The 17,051-nt window shown below is 39.0% G+C and overlaps 1 long non-coding RNA gene across 10 annotated transcripts in view; it reads left to right on the plus strand.

Annotated features, from left to right (window-relative positions):
- LOC128073569 (uncharacterized) overlaps positions 1 to 17,051 on the plus strand; it is a 108,662-nt gene that overhangs the window by 13,210 nt on the left and 78,401 nt on the right. For 8 of the 10 annotated variants that reach the window (XR_008202768.1, XR_008202763.1, XR_008202764.1 and 5 more), the window contains exon 2: positions 13,224 to 13,298. This is a non-coding gene — a long non-coding RNA (uncharacterized LOC128073569). Of the gene's footprint in view, positions 1 to 13,223; positions 13,299 to 14,995; positions 15,166 to 15,600; positions 16,010 to 17,051 lie in introns of those variants that run through there. The other 2 variants (XR_008202771.1, XR_008202770.1) reach the window with 2 other exon arrangements.

A 17,051-nucleotide genomic window follows, 5' to 3' on the forward strand; every position in this document is an offset into this window, starting at 1 on the left:
AGACCACCAGCAGCGATGAGTTTGGCGACAGCGTGTTCTTTGTGATAGTCAAGTTGAGCTTTCCATTGACAGTAGCCAAGAGCAAAGACCCCTTGCTTTGTGTGCCATCTTTTCATGTTTTAATTCTTACACCAGCCACAGATGTCTCAGTGCATGATGTATGGTGTTTCTCATTTTTTACTTTAAAAGATAGTCCTTTCTGCAATCCATAGCATGCATTTCTTGTTAAGAAAAGGAAAGATTCTGTGGCTTGGAGAGTTGTTTGCTTGTTTTTTTTTTTTGCTTTTTTTTTTTCCTCCTTTTGCATTCAGTTGTGCCTTTTGTGTGCTTCTCTCTTATTTAAAAACAAAAACAAAACAAAAAAAACAAAACAAAAAAAGCTTTAATCTTGTATTTGTGCAGTAGTATATTTTGTAGAAATGTCATGAGATATTTTTGTGTTCCTTCCCTTCTCCTTTTTAATGAACTGTAGCAAAGGTACTCATCCATTTTTATACACTGATTTTCCAAAAAACATTACAGCACTGTGATCTTGCTTGCAAAGGAGTCTAGTGCTATTATGGCATTTTTTATTAGCCTTGTAGTGGAGATGGAATCCTGGCTGATGTTGGTCTAATTATTTAAGCTTAGTGGAAAAATGCCTTAGCCTTGATATAGTTGGGGGTTTTGTAATGTACAAATTCCCAATGCTTTTACTCCAGAAGTACTGGGAAGCAAAGTTGTTGCAAAGTTGGGATGACTCTAGGACTCCCTCTGTAATATGTGTCCCATCTTCTGTGTGCACTTAGTTTACACGTGCAAACCATGTTCACTAGTGTCATACAGTGTGCAAGCATAGCTATCAGTATCTTCTAAGCTGCAGTCAGCCTTGAAGGATTTTTTTTTTTTTTTTTTTTAACTGTTCTGGCCGTACAAGAGGTTCTGCAGATGGAAAATGTAGCTCAAGCTCCCATGCTTTGTCTTTTGTCCCAAGGGGGAAACTGAAGATAGGATTTGCTTATCGGCAGGAAAACATGACCCTTGAGAACAACTTGACTACACTTAAAACAAATGTTATACCAGTGTGAATGTATAAAGGATGATACAGAGGTAGTAGGTCTTCCAGTAATGTAGTTGTGCAGGGAATGCATCTTTGGGATAAGTTGATATGAAAGTAGCTCTCCTATTTGTTGAATCATAGAGAATGGCTTGGGTTGGAAAGAACTTCAGAGATCATCTAGTTCTCACCCCCTGTTGTGGGCAGGGTTGCCAACCATTAAATCGGATGCTAGATCAGGCTGCCTGAGGCTCCATCCAATCCAGCCTTGGACACCTCCAGGTTTGGGGCATCCACAGCCTCTTTGGGCAGCCTGTGCCTTGCCACCCTCTGAGTAAAGGATTTTCCCTAGATGTTTAAGTCTCCCCTCTTTTAGTTTGAAACTGTTCTCCCTTGTCCTATCACTATCTACAAGTGCTATAAGTTGATTTTCTAATGTTGATAAGCTTCCTTTAAGTATGGAAGACTGCAGTGATGTTTCCCAGAGCCTTACTTTCTCCAGGTTGAACAAGCCTAACTCCCATAGCCTTCTTCATAGGAGGGGTTCTCCATCCCTTTGAGCATCTTTGTGGCCCTCATCTGGATCCTTTTCAACAGCTCCACATCTTTCTTGAGCTGAGGGCCCCAGACCTGGATGTGTTTTTAAGTGAGTGTGTATGTGTTATACTTGATGTTTTAATCTGTTCTTTGGTTTGGTACCTGTGTTATGAGCCTGTCTGATGGGTTGATCAGGAGTTGTGCAGCAAGCACGATAGCCTGTGAAACATACATAGTTGTAGGCATGAACTGGGCCCTAGAAATGCTCAGCTTACCCAGGAGATTGGCAAGCAGAGTAGCTTGCCAATCTCTTGGCTCTCAGCTAACTTCACTGGTAAAAGTTTAAGCACCGATGACTTCTTGGGTGCCTGAGCTTTGAAAGCAAATTTATATTTATAAATACAAATATTACTCAGACCAGTTGGTACAAGGTAACAAGTTACTGTGCCTCGATATGTCTGTGTACTCTGTGCTCTTAATATGTGGCAGGCACAAGTAATTTGAGTGAGCGTACAACAGTGAAGGAGCTGAGCTGCTGTCAATCACGTTGCATTTTCTGTTAACTCGCAGAGCCAATTTCTGTAGGTCTGCTGAGTTGCAATGCTTTCTAGCTTCTAGCAAGTTATTTGAACCTTTGAGCCTCCAGACATCTAGGTATCTTTGGATGTGGTATTAGTTATGTAGAAGCAACTTATCTGAAGGTTCCTTAATCTGCTAGTTGATCAAGGAAGACACTTAAGCCTCCATTTGAATGAGAGGGGAGCAGCTGGCAGGGCATTTTTCCACACTGCTTTGGAACTTGCACTTCTCCCAACACCAAAATAGTTCTAGGACATGCTGCTGTGGCCCACTTGTTTTTCTTAGCAGTAAGGGGTTGGAGGATTCTGGTGGAAGACTGTAAATATATATTTTCAGCTGTTGGGCTATGTTTATTATCAAGTAAAAGGGAGCTACTTCTTTAGTATATCTTTAACTGACATGCTAAAAATATAATCTAAAGGGTAAGCATTCGTTTTTTACAGTGACTGAATACTTATGGAGTACTAATGAAAAATCATACGTGAGGAAGGAAGCAAAGCTGTTTTGCCGAGAACTAGAAAAATATGGCAGTATATATGCATGAGGATACTGAGGATAAGATTTGCTAATGGTGGCAAGTTTTCAGTGAATGAATAATTACCCTGTACCCTGTAATTTTAGTTACAGTAAGTCTACCTAATATTGGATTATCATTTGCTTCCTTCCCATGAATATGTGAGATAACTCTAAGTAGAAAAATATTTGAAGCATCGGGTATAAATGTGGTTAGAAGAGAAATATGGAGATTATTAATTCAACTTACTTCAGTTCTGTTGACTAATACTTTCAAAGAAAAGAATGTCACCTCCCAGACTGCTTTCCATAATGTATTCTCTCCAAGAAATGGAAGATTGTAGGAGTAATAGTAACAGGACTTCTGGTTCTAGTGGCATGAGAAATGTTAGAGGAGAAACAAAATCTTGCCTTAAACAGTGTTATTGCAATATGGCAAAAAGAGCATAAGAAAGCCAGTAGATTGCTCAAGATAAGGGAGTAAGTTCTCCTGCCTTGTTTTCTAATGACTGCCACGTCTCTCTCCTTCAAGAGATTAGCGAAGGGGAGCTAAAAAAAATGTGATACAACAAGGCTGTCCGAACTCTGTATGGAAGATGATGAGCTTGTATCTCATGAACAAATATATCCCAAGGTTCAAGATGCCATGGGATCATATTTCATTTACATCATAAGTTATAAGTGATCTCTGTATTAGCTTTTCTCCTCCTTCCATCACCTTCTAACTTCTAGAGTGATCCTAAATAGATTACATCTCTTTAGAGCTATTTTTATTTTGCTAATGGCTATTTTTGGCTTATCAAATTGCCCTGTCTACTGCTCAAGCTTTATTTCAGTGTCTTCTCTAATTTAGAAACATACTTACAGTGAAAACTTCAAAGTGCAAAGTCTTATTTTCGTAAGTAACGTAGGGGCCTAAGTAACTTCAACTACTTTTAAGCATTTTAACCCAGATGATACTGTTTTATATTCATGGAGTACCAGGTACGGGTAAATAACAAGTTTAAAAAAAAACAACCTTACATATCCAAGTTTAAAAATGCAGGTTTGCATAAAGAAAGCCCAACCCATTTAGTCTCTGAGTAGTTTGATGTGCTGGACTAACTTGAGTAAGGTCCTTCCATCGCTAAGATCTTCCTGCTGCTTGGGATGTCTTACAAAGGCTGATGAACATTTCCTGCAGAAAAGCTGTTTGCAACATCAAAAAATGTGTAAGGGTGGAAATGAAATTGTAATAAAGATTTCAGACGAATTTTGTCTGGAAGCTAGAATCTTAATGAAATGACTGCAACCAGCATGACTTAACTTCATGGTTGTGATGAGGATTCTTTGAATCCTTTGATGAGGATGCAGACAGGTGCCTCGTATCTACCACCCAGCCTGTAACCTTTAGCAATGTGAACTGTAAGCACAGTGCAGGTAAGGAACCTTGTTCTTTTATTGCATTATTTTCTGACAATTAGTCTGGCAGAAGTGATCAACTGCTCTATTACCTACAAAGAGTTACAAAAATGTTTACAGTAGGTGGAACAGAGCGGAAGGCATTAGTACCAATTTCTTGAGCAGTGATATATATCATTCTGCTCTTTTGTATTCACAAAGGATGAACTGTACTAATGAAGAACAGGTGCAGGGAAAGGCTATGAAGATAATCAGAAGAGTATCAGTGTTTTATAGGAGCCCATAAAAGCTTTGTTTTCATACAATAAATAAGCTTGCATATCTATAAATACACAGGAGGAGAAAATATACTTAGGCTGAAAAACAGTGTGGGGATAAAAACGTGGGTGTGAGCTAGTCGAGAATAAATTCAGGCTAAAATAAATTAAAGCAAGATTTCTAACTATCTATCCTTCAAGTAGGAGGTGTGAGAATGGGAGCCCTACCTTCATTTTGGACTGACTAATTTAAGTAAGCAGCGAAGAAAACATTGGAGGAAGACAACCTGGGCATTGAGATGATTTTTCTGTATTATCCTGGTTTCAGCTGAGACAGCTTGTAGCTCTTACAAACATAAAGAGCATCTTGAATATTAGCCATATTGCAGCTTTACAACTGGCAGTTAGTCAACCTGTTGAGGTTGGAAGGACCATCTAGTCAATTCTCTCTGCTCAAGCAGGAACAGTTGGAACAGATTGCTTAGAGCTGTGTCCTGTCATGTTTTGAATATGTTCAAGGATAGAGACTTGACAGCCGAGTCCACTGTATGATTACCTTCACAGAGTGGTTTAAAAAAAAAAAATTGTTTTTTTGTGTTCAGATGGATTTTGTTTTTGTCTGTGCCAATTGCCTCTTATCCTGTCTCTGGGCAATGCTGAGAAGTCTGGCTTCCACTTTTTTGTTGTTGTTTTGTTCCCTTATATCCAGTATCTACACACATTGATATCCCCTGAGCCTCTTCTTCAGGCTGAACAGTCCCATCTCAGAAGCCTCATAGAAGAGGTTGACTTACTGCAGTAAGTCTGTATTGTGAACTGGGGAGCCCAGAACTAGACCCAGCACTCCTGTTGTCTCACAAGCCCTGAGAAGAGGTGGAAGGATCACCTCTCTTGGTTACTGCCCAGTGCAGCAGCTTTGAATGCAGCTTAGGAGGCTGTTGGCCTTCTTTGCTGTGAGAGCATGTTATTTGCACATGGTCAACATGTGGAAGGACACCAGGGTCCTTCTCTGTCAAACTACTTTCTAGTCAGCTAGTTGCCAGCCTGTACTAGAGTGAGGGGTTATTTGTACCCAGCTGCAGCATCTGGTATTTCTCTTTGTTGAACTTCATGAGTATTTTCTCTTCCCATTTCACCAGCCTCTGTAGATCTCCCTAAATGACTGAGTGCCCATCTTTTATATTAGCCATGCAATTGAATTTTGTATAATCTGTGAATTTGCTGAGGGTGCATTCTGTCCCATCTTACAGGTGAGTCTTAGAGTCCTGGCTTCTGGGGTACACCACTCGTGACTTGCCTCCGACTGGACTTAATGTCATCATTTACAGCCCTCTCGTTTCCAGCTGGCTCTTCTGCTAGCTTTAAATCCCCCTTACTGTCCACTTCTGTAACACATACATCCTCAGCTAGTCTATGAGGATATTGAGAGAGTGTCAGAAGCATGACTAAAGTTGAGATTGCAAAGTTTCAATGAGTTGCCAATAAATGTTAACAGCACTTATACAAAGTGGAAAAAAATAAGGAAAGTAGTGAAAAGTGGTAGCCAGAAATAAAACCTTAATGAAGATTAAAGCTCCAATATGTTTTTTTAGCAAGAACTGAACAGACTGATTCCACAAACAACTATTTTTCACAATAGTTTGTGCACTGACAGCTGTTACCTTTAAAGTTGTAGGTATAGAATTTTATAGAATAGAACTCCATAACAAATAATATATTAGTTTCAACAAATTATTCTTAGTATGTACAAAAAGTTAATCGCTGCTCTTGGTATTGGGTTGCTACCAGCAGTTGAGTGTAATGCAAAATAAAAAATGAATGCTCTTCTCCCAGCTATTTATTGTATGCTGTCAATGCTGCCATTGGCACTGTAACAGAATGCTCTTATCTGTCCAGCGGATAAAGTTGACTTTTAGAAATTGGATTCCTGGGTATCTAAATTACAGGAAGAGAAATCGCATGAGTAGAGAGAATGGTTGTAGCGAGGTCAAAGGAAGTAGAACAACAGTGCAGATTTAATATTTGATTCTGCAGTTCTAAAACAGCCTTAGGATCTGTGTCCATTACCCATCTTAACTGTGAGGACTCTAAAGTTAAATTTCTAGGTTTAAGTGTGTAAGCATACTTCCGTGCCTGTAAAAAAAATCCTAATAATGATATTCTAAGAAAACACCAAGTAAAGCAGCATCTTAATTAAAGAGAGAGTAATTATTCTGCAATAAGCATATTTTATCCTTTTCTGTTATAAATGATATGGATCAAAGTTAGCAAATGATCCAAACTTTTTAAATTTTGCCAAAGGTTTTTAATTAAAAATCAAAATAAAGTTTGGCTCTTAAGAGGAGAAAAAAATTCCCTGTGGTTGAGAGCCTGAGTAATAGCAAAAGCAAAATGCAGCTCTTGTGAACTGTGATCAGACTCCTAAATAGTGGTAAGAAAACTTGTGAAGCTCTTGAAAGGCGCTTCCTCCATGAGTGAGGAATTCCAGTAAGGTCTTCTCTCTAACAAAGCAGTCACAGAAGATTCATTTACACTGAAGGCTAAGTATGCCATTTTGTGATTTGAAACACAAATATTTAGATCTTACGCGAATTTCAAAGTTTTAACTTGGAAAATTTAAGCAGCAGGATGGTTCTGCATAGCACACTAATAATGCTAGATGAGTTTGACAGAATTAAATTTAACCCAGTGCTGCCAGTTTCGAATGCCATACTCCAAGGCATGAACAGGTGTTAACAACTCTGTTCGTCTTCCCAAAGCCAAATTAAAGCATAGCTGTATGCAGTATGCTGTTTTAAAACAGAGGCTTTCTGTATCTGTTTCAATGTTTCAAATGTACTCCATAATATTTTGGGAAGAACAGCTTTTCAGATGGCTTTTAGTGTATATATATATATTTTTTAATGCATGCAGTCTTAGTGAAGTTTACACAGATGTTCTTTTTAAATCTAGAAAACAATTTTACCAGTTCTCAGACAAATTAGTCTATGCTTTAGTAAAATAAGTCCTTGTAATGAGGTATGTAGAGTTGGAAGAAAAGCCAGTCTTAAACTTTGCTTCTAAGCAATGAAGAAAAACTTCTTATAAAATCCAGTTCAGGCTGTTTACGTGCTCAAGCTATGTCATCCTGAGCCTGATGTCTTGTGGTCTGTAGGAAAAATGCTAAATCAGGGCATGAAGCAGTGATTGAGCACCTGGTGGGAAGGCAGGGCAACCAGGGAAGCTCAGAGAAGGTACATGCAGTGCACCTGAGTGACTGGAAGGAGTGGAGTCAGGATCCACCCCCTCCCAGACCTCATTGGCAGTGGAGGCAAGGGGATCTTGCTGGAGATCCCTCCTACCTGAGGCCTTCAAGGATAAGCAGCTTTTTTCCTTTGTTTCTGTGTCTACGGCTTCTGCATTTGGGCTTATTCTTACTTGCTGCAGCCTAGGACTTTGCCACTCTGCTATTACTGCTGTGTTTTCTATTGCATTTTATAGCATTACTTGGCTTAAGCGGGGTTTTAGCTGACAGAAATGCCAAAATGTATTATAATGTGCCTGTTCCCTGAACAGCTTACAGCAATAGAGGAAGTCTGTAGACTGAGAATGTCTGAAGACTGCGCTCGCAGAACTACACGCCAAGTTCAAATGACAAGCTGTCTGCTCAAGACAATGCGTGCTAATAGGCCTTAGAGTTTTTGCATGTGCTATTCAGCAAGAATTTAACACGCCTTCACTATACTCCCCCCTCAGGCCAAAAGCATGCTGAAGGAATATTGCACTAGTTGTCTCCATCTCATCTGAACCTGCACCTGCTTAGGATGTGCTCTGAATAATATTTCAGAGGAGGTGGAGCTTTACAGTAACGCTAACACCAAGAAGTTTTCCAAAATATCCTGTCATACATCCTACATTTTGTATTTGGAATTTAATGTTATAATAAGGAAACTTCCTGGAAAAGCACCAGCCTATCTTCAACTTGATATACTAGTCATTGCTAACATTTAAGTGGTAAAATGTTAATCTTTTTTGAGTGCTATGTACCACAGGAAGATTACAGATATGATCTGACTGAATTCTGCTGTGCTTAGTCATTCTGTTAACTCTCTGGTTTGAACAACCTGCTTTAGAGCAATAAACTCAGTTAACAATATCTGAATCATAATTGGATTAATGGTCATTCAGCTAGCATATAGCTAGACCTGAATTGCGTCACTTGCAAACTTGTTCTCATTTATCCTAAAGTTTGAAAAGGTGTCCCAGAAATACTGTTTGCAATTATGGTTTTCAGAACTGGCCTGTTGGTATACCCTAAAGACACTGTTGCAGAAGTTCAACAGAGCAGCAAGGCAGAGTTAGAGGCCGAGCAACAGACACGAACAGCAAGAGCTGTAGAAAGATCTGTTAGTAACAGTTGTTTGAAAATGTCTTTTCTGTGTTGTGGGCAGAGATCAGAAATACCTCCTCTGACTCCAACACAGTGGTGTTACGGTGGGAAAAATAAGGACGTGGGAAATATATCCATCTCCCTTGATCTAAACAGCATGAAAGTTGAATAGCTATGTTTTCTGAACAGAACTGCATCGCAGTTCAAAGAGCCAGACGGCTGGCTTAATTGCATTTCAAGGGTAATATTACATTCTTTGTATGACACTACAGTAGCGTTATTTTAAAGAAAAATTATTTCAGTGAAGTTATCATCATTAGTGAGTATGTAACAGATCCCTTAAAACACTGGTGTATTATCATTTGAGAGTCCCTAGTGCAAACCAGACAGCTTGGCTCTATGTAATCTTTATGTGTAGGGTACATGCCATGGATGAAGGGTCTGCGCCTAGCTTCAGTCTAGATCTCCTGGATTCTGTGGAAAAGTATCACATAGAAAGCTAATTGAATGTTACGTTCCAAGCCAGGTGCTCTTTGGAAAGGCTGGAAAGAGAAGGTGAGAGTCAGGCTGAAGGGCTTACGACATTTTCATAAGCTGTGGGGAAAATGGAAAATCAAATACCTTGTCCAAATCTTTGTGATTTGGCAGCAGATGTGCTGATGTTAATCTTTTTTTTTGAGATTTTTAAAAATCCTTAAAAACAAACAAACAAAAAACAACCATTCCTGTAAAGTTCCTTACTCATTGAATCATTGACAGCAAACAATAAAAAAATTTCAGACAACTCTCAAATACCTGAATCACCAGTCCGGTTTTCCAGCAAGATAGTATCATTGCTGTGACTGCAAAAGGCAAAATCCTAGTCTGAAATGCAGGCAGTGACTTATTGTTTCTGGTGGCACAGTATATTAGTCCTTTTGTTTTGTACTGATGCTCAGTCTGTACTGCTACTTCGGAACAGTGTCTGTTGCCTGTGCTTGCTGGAGTAGTAAGGCTGTAGTGTTTGTATCAGCATCCAAATCCTTGAAGACCCAAGGAAGCCCACCTACACTTATGGAGTTTAACATTCTTTCATTAGGTACTGCTAGATGTTTACAGCCTTGTGCTTATATTTTTTGGTGTGGAAAATGGTATAAATTGACATGTTGGCTAGCTTTGAGTAGTGACGAAAAACATCTGTGAGGATAACCAGTATCACCTTGTTGGCTGCACAATATCAATCCATCCATTTGATACTGGAATATGACAAAACTGAAAGAGTAGAAATTCAAGACCTTTTCTGCAGGAGGAGATGTAGCTGGCAAACAGTCTGTTGGCGTAGTGCAGCTCAAGAGTTCTTTTGGCAGAATACATTCACATTTGGCTGCTTCTGTTGGCAATATATTTCTTCATGGCTTCAGGTTGTATTGACAAAATATATGTAGCACTGTAAGAGGATCTCAGTAGCTGTGCCTGTAGTGCTTTGCAATGCTACTCTTGAAGCCAAATGTGCTAACTAGTCATTCTGCACTTGTTATAGCATCGTTAGAGCTGAACGTGGGGACGCATGGAAACAGTTGACTATCCAGCAGGAAGAATATTGGGTAGTGCTGGAGTTTTAAAGTTTATTCAAAAGTGTACTTACTCGGCTGTGTGGATAGGTTCTGTGCCTGGTTAATTAATTAGGTTCTGTGCCTGGTTAATTAATTAAGTAGTCTGTACAGATAAGTTGGTTCCTTGACCTTCCTTAGGCAGCTGTCGTTGCTTGCTGTTGTAAGACTCTGCAATGGTGGAGTGTCGATTACCAGTTTAGGAAAAATAGTTCAGGCTTCTTTAGATTCATTTCTTTTCTGTTTACCATGTAAACTATTCCACATGGGAAGTCATACCCTCCAGATCCCAGTCAGTCCACAGAGTTGGGTCTGGCAGCTTAGGAGTCATGGAGTAGCTTTGGGCATCCATGCCCTTATGGAGGGAGCTGGTTGCCCAGTAGTCTGGAAACAATGGAAACTCTAACAGCTACAACAAAAAGTCTCTGAGAGGAGTGAGTGTATGCCACAGGCTTACTGGGTGGGGTTCATCTTACCAAATGCAGACAATTCCTTTTCTGGTCTTCATTTATTGTGTATGGAGGAAAATAGGCATTTTTATGGCTTGGGTTTTTTTATTTTGCAGCACAATTTATCTCATCCCAATGTCACTAAAATAAACCAGATGAATCACTCCCTAAATGCCTGTTTTCTCCATTGGTTTTAAAGAAGGCCTTAGATGACTCTTGCAGCTCTAAAAGTTGTTCTGCAGCTGACTAACACTGGTTGTAATGGGTTGCCTTTTATTTTAATGGCTGTAGGCCAAGAGAGAACTTGCATTGCTAAGGGAAACTGTCCTAGCTTTTTGTCCCTGATTTTCTCAAGGGGACTGGAAATGGTGCAGGAATGCATAGAATTGTGCTAGCTAAAGGTTATTTTTCCTAGTGATTAATAATTATACAATAAAGAAGTGTTGTTCCAGAATGAAGTGTCAAATTCATCCATGCTTAAAGTCTTCAGCATTTTAACCTATACTCCTAGGTTGTCGGGTTTTTTTTTTAGCTTTTCTTAGGAAAATAGACTTTATGTGACCAGATATGCACAGTGGGTATTTCTGGAAAAGATGCTGCTGGTTGGTCATCTCTGCTTCCAGGATTTGAGCAGATACAGTGTGCCCTGGCCAACTTCCAAATTACTGGATTTTACGTCCTGGAGACATCTTGCATATTTACTTCTTTTTTCTTAGATAATTGCTGTAAGCTCTTCTCTTTTTGTGGGGGTGTTTGGTTGTTGGTTTTGTTTTTTTTTTTTACCTTTTATTTTTTATAAATGGAAGGCATCTGAGAATCAAGATGCTGGGGCCTATTCTATAGAGCTGGGGTATAGGAAACCAGATAAATAGGATGGATGAGGTATGGGAGGTAGCTATGGCAGAAGAGGAACAGATTCCACTTTTTTTTTTTTCCCCAATGAGATGTACCTGCTGAATTAATTTTCCTTGAGCTCTGTGTGACCATCCACAACACTGTACTCTATGGTGGGTTTCAGCATTTTACAACAAGCGTTACTCAATTCCTCCCATAGAAGCTGAGTGGATCAGGAAGAGAAGGGACCTGTTGTCAAAGAGTTTAGGAGAGAAAGGGATGTCTTCCAATTGCTGGTGGTAAAATATGGGGCTTTCTGTTATTCGACACAGTACTGCATAATTGAACTCTTAAAGCCATCAGCAGGTTTGTTACAATTGTGGAACAGACATTTTGAGACTTGTCAAAAATAATTTTTTGTGTTTTTGCATAATGTGTGCAGGACAACATTCTACCTACACATTTCCATTGCAGTGACTGGGTAGACTCCAGAAGAAACCTTCTATTGGAGAATAATAGAGGCAACGAAGTTCCTCTATTCCTCTACAGGAGCTGGAGAGATTGTGGAGTGTCCTTTTCTGGAGCTATTCAGACCCCACCTGGGTGCTTTCCTGTGTGACCTAATGTAGGGAACTTGCTTTAGCAGAGAGTTTGACTAGATGATCCCCAGAGGTTCCTTCCAGCCTCTATGATTCGATTCTTTTTCCAAGCAGAAGTCAGCAAGAATTAGCACTGTGCAATAGGATGGAACATTTATGACCAAATAAAGCCTTTTCTTCCCTGATAATGTATTGAGTTATTGTAACAATACAGGGAAATCTCTACAAGCAGGTTGCATAACAGACATTCAAGGACGTTTCTATGTGCATTTTGAAAACAGTATCTGAGTATAGGCACCCTGATTTGAGCTCTCTTTTATGAAAGTTACATCTTGTTTTGAGACATAAACATTAAAACTGTATGTTTCAACATTAAATTCTATACAGCATGCAGCCAAGAATTTGTCACTGAGACAAATCCCTTGAACTTGGTACCAGTTTGAAGTCTCATTAGTACTTAGAACTGGGTTTGATATTTGATACATGCCCATTTCAAGTCTTCTATTCTGCCAGATGGAGAAGTTTTATTACTTCTGCTCACTCTTTCTTTATCAACAGTGTAGCATTGGATATACTCATGAAAATGTATTTTTGGTGAAGCAAGGCCTAGATTAAAGGGATATTTCATGAAAAACAGTAACACTTTTCCTCACTCCTGTCAAGTCTTAATGCTTAGAAAATCCAGATTTGTATGAGCTAGTTAGCCTACCTATTGTTAAATCATTATATTACAACATGAACTCCTGGTTATTAAACATTCTTTTCCCATCTTTTCTATGCTGTTTGCTTTTTCTTCTGAATTCTTTATGTGAACTCTCTGTTGAAACAGTTGAAATTGATTTAAAAACTCTCTTTCAAAAATGTTTTCAATTCTTCATTCCCCCTCCCCCAAAACAGAATGTTAGTATTTCAATGCAAAATGTGATGACAGTGTCAGTGGTGGTCAACTTTTGAGTCAGTTGAAAGACTTGGTGAAAGGATCAAGAAACAAAAGAGCCTAAAAGAGTTGCATTTTTGAAATGACTGTATTTACAAGTGTTATCTTTGTTTTCTCTTTCAGTCCCTGGCTTGAGCTGAATAACCAGCCACTGTAAATTGATACTGTCTTATCTGTATCAGAGGATTCTGTCTGGAGGTAAGAAATTTGAATAACAGTAGTATAACAGTGACCTCTTGTATATATTTGAACTCAGTGGTCAGCTATTGCTTAACACCACTGCTTTCTGATGGTGAAGATCTGATGTCATTTTCCAAGTGACTTATGCAATCAGCAGTGCCAAGGGAACTGTAGCTGGCAGCAGACAGAAAAAATTTCTAACAATGGATCTTATGGATAAATAACTCTCCTGCAGGCTGCTGCTCTTTCATAGCCCTTAAAATTAGTTAACAAGGAGGTGAATATCTGTCACTAATGTTATTGCCATCCTTACTTCTGCTTAATTTTGAGTTACTGTTGATTTTCAGACTATGAAAATGGGAAAATGAATTTGGAAAGCAAAGTTGGCAAGAATCATCATCAAATGTACTGACATAGTTCATGTTTTGTGATTATGTGAATCTGGAATTTCATGGAAAGGAGACCAGTTTTATGTAAGAAAGTCCAAGTTTCAATTTGTATGACCTAAAATAGATGTTCCTGAACACTGAAATTAAATTTCAGCGAATCAATACCACTTACCCCAGTGGTTAGAAAAAGAAAACTGGGCTAAGTTTTGAGGTACATGTGTAGGACTGATGATTGCTGCAAAATGAATAAACTGTTAACTACACAACCGTGGCACTTGCTGACTTTCTTGCCATTAGCAATATGCTTTCTAAAGTGATCCGACTATTACATTTGTTGCCTTGGAATAGTGAACTTGTGTTCAGAAAGGAAGCACTAAATGAACATTATTGAAAAACTATTAACCTAAAGTTTAAGAGCTGCTTAAGGCACATGACTAATAGTCTAATTTGCAGGGATGACCTTATGAAATTGAAAAGTCTCTTGCTGACTTTTCTATTTAACCTTGTTCTCTGAACAGGGTTTTATCAGGTAACCAAAGAATTTTTGAGGATAACCCTAAGTAGTGTTGATAATCTCACACTGAACTATCACAAATGAAATGAACTAAAAATATTTATATTATGATACATCGTAAGATGCAAAAGATACTGTGTGCCATTAGTTTATGAGCCAGAACACTTGTAAATTGCTGTTTCAAAGGAAGCCCATAGCATCATAATGATACTGGAGCTGTTTATCTCAGATGTGGTACTCAATTTTACCACTTTACTTGGACCTATCAGTCACTTGAATCCAAGAGTTAATGATGTTTGTGACAGCAACATTTGGTTACTAAATATTTTCTTGAAGAAATTTAAGAGTTAAGACCCTGTATCATCTATACTCTAAAATCAAAAATGGAATATGGATGGAAGAGGTCCAGTACTCTATATGGGTGTTTGTTTCATCCAACTTAAAGTCTGTTATTTTCACTGAGCAACACAAAAAGAATGTAGAGTTAAGCTTTGGTCCCACTGTCCCCTCTAGCTGTGGACTTTTAGTAAGATCTCACCTGTGATATATTTCTGGCCGGGCTGAGCTTTCTTTTCTCCACAATTACACCCTGCTGTGGCTGTGGATTATTTGCTTTTGGTTTTGATTTTATTTATTTATTTTGAGAACAAGAGGAAGTAGTACCTTTTTATTTAGACCAATGAACCTGAATAGGGATTTTCTCTGATTAGACTTAAAGCGCTACTTGAGGTTGCTGCTGTAATAAGTAACAGTACAGTCTAACAACGTACCAGCCTACATTTATTTACTGCACCATGTTTCTCATGTGTGATTGGAATCTGGAGGCAGAAGGCAGCTGGAGGTGATTTGACATCACACCATCAAAGCTGTCATTCTGGCCTTACTTGGCCGCAGAACTAATTGAGCAGACACTGTTTTTCTTGCTGTTAATTCACTGAAGCTGTGAACACTTGGAAATTCTACAGAAGTTTGAAGGACCATTGTAAGTTAAAATTATGCTTCTGTTAGAATATATTGCTTGCCACTGTTAACTCTCTGGTGGGGGTTGGAGCATGTGGGCAAAGGTGGGAGTTACCAGTTGTTAAGTTGTTTGGGTATTTCACAGTGTTTTCATTATAAACAGGAAAAGGTGAAGAATTAATAATATAAAATAAAGTCTCATGTTTGGAAGCTGTGTTCTGCAGGCAGAGCTCTGTTGACTTAACCAGATGAAATTCCTGTGGAAAGCCTTCTCTTTTGCCAGTTGAGTAAGTCTAATAGCATTTCAAGCTAAAACAAACTTTGAAGGATTTGTAATAACAACTTCCTATGGTACGACAGAGACAACAACGTGTCCGTGACTTGAAACTAGTCATCTGACAGTGCCAGTTTGTCTCTGACCTACTTTCTGCTTGCACTTTGTAAAGAACCACGAGAAGCAAAATTGAGGATGAGGGAAGATGAGAAAGTTGGAGGGGCAGACAGGAGAGGCAGAATGTTGGGTGGCTTTCACTTGCCTTGAATCTCATAATTTTTAACCTAGGGAAAACAAGAGTTGTTGGGAATGATGAAAGAATACAACTTTCTGATGAAATAGAAGCCCAGAAGAATGATTTCTTTCTCCTGGCTATCAACAGGGGCTAATGTAGGGACTGCAGTGTCTGAATAGTTGCTGCAAGAATCTCCATGCTTTCTATCTAAGATGCTTGGAAAAAAAAATCTGTCTTCTCAGAATAGCCTAAGTCTCACATGTTCCTGTTCCCCTTGCCAAATGCTGCTGTACCTAGAACCAGGATGGCAGAATGTGTTAGCATGCTGGTCACCCCAGTGAGCAGCTGGTTCACAAGGTGGGTTTTGTTTGTCAGTCATGTGGTGTGGTGTGGTGAAGTGGAGCAGCTAAAGTATACAGTGCCATACTGGTCTGTGCTGCTGAGTCTTGCTTTTTTGGTGTCATTGATTCTGTAGCTGAAGCTTGAATGCATGCAGTGTGAACTAGTAAGCCACAATCTACAGCTGGCAGCTGGAACAAAATCTTACAACACGTGTATTTGGAACATATGGGATCTAACAGGAGCTGATTACTGGATTCTTGAAATCCCTGCCTTTTCTTACTGTGGAAAAAATGTCTATTCTACTCAATCAGGAAACCCTGGACAGTTGATTTTTCTTCTGAAAACTCGAGCCATTTTCACTTCATTGTGCCCATTTCCTGTGCTTTGCAATTACTTATGAGAAATACCCATGGCTACTTTTTAACTTGCTGCGAAAACTATTAAAAAATCCTACTGAGGCTGGGAAGTTTACTATTAATACTAAAGCAGCCTGGTTTACAGCTCTACCAACACAGTGTACATCCTGATCTGCCCTGGCTTCTGACATTCAGGAAAATGATTAACTTGTGAACTTGTATGGTTTTCCTCATGAATGAATTCTGCAAGAGATACATGTGTAAGTACAGCTTCAGTGCGTAATCAAGGCACATACGCAGACCTTTGAAAGAACCATTGTGTTCTCCAAAACATTTATAGGTTAGATGAATAAAATAATGAAAAATAATGAAGTCATTGAGAGTGTTCGGATTTGGTGCAGAACATGACCCCCAGTTATGAAATAATTAGGCAATAAGACACAGTGACCATTTGAACATGCTAATTAGTACACTCAGCAGTGCTGATGTGATGACTGACCTCTTGATCAATGTACCCAAGCTAAAATTGTGAGCTGTACCTGTCATCAAAGGCACAGAAGATCTAGAGCTGGAATAGCCCATGTTCTCTCTGAGTTTCACAGAGGAAATGTGGAGGCACTGAAGTTCTCAGCAGCTGTTCCTGTAACAATATAAAGCTTGGCTTACTGCAAGTCAAGTTTTAACAGGCATTGTTTTTCTTC

This window comes from Tympanuchus pallidicinctus, unplaced genomic scaffold (assembly GCF_026119805.1).
Source record: "Tympanuchus pallidicinctus isolate F22 unplaced genomic scaffold, pur_lepc_1.0 scaffold8, whole genome shotgun sequence".
Classification (NCBI taxonomy): domain Eukaryota; kingdom Metazoa; phylum Chordata; class Aves; order Galliformes; family Phasianidae; genus Tympanuchus; species Tympanuchus pallidicinctus.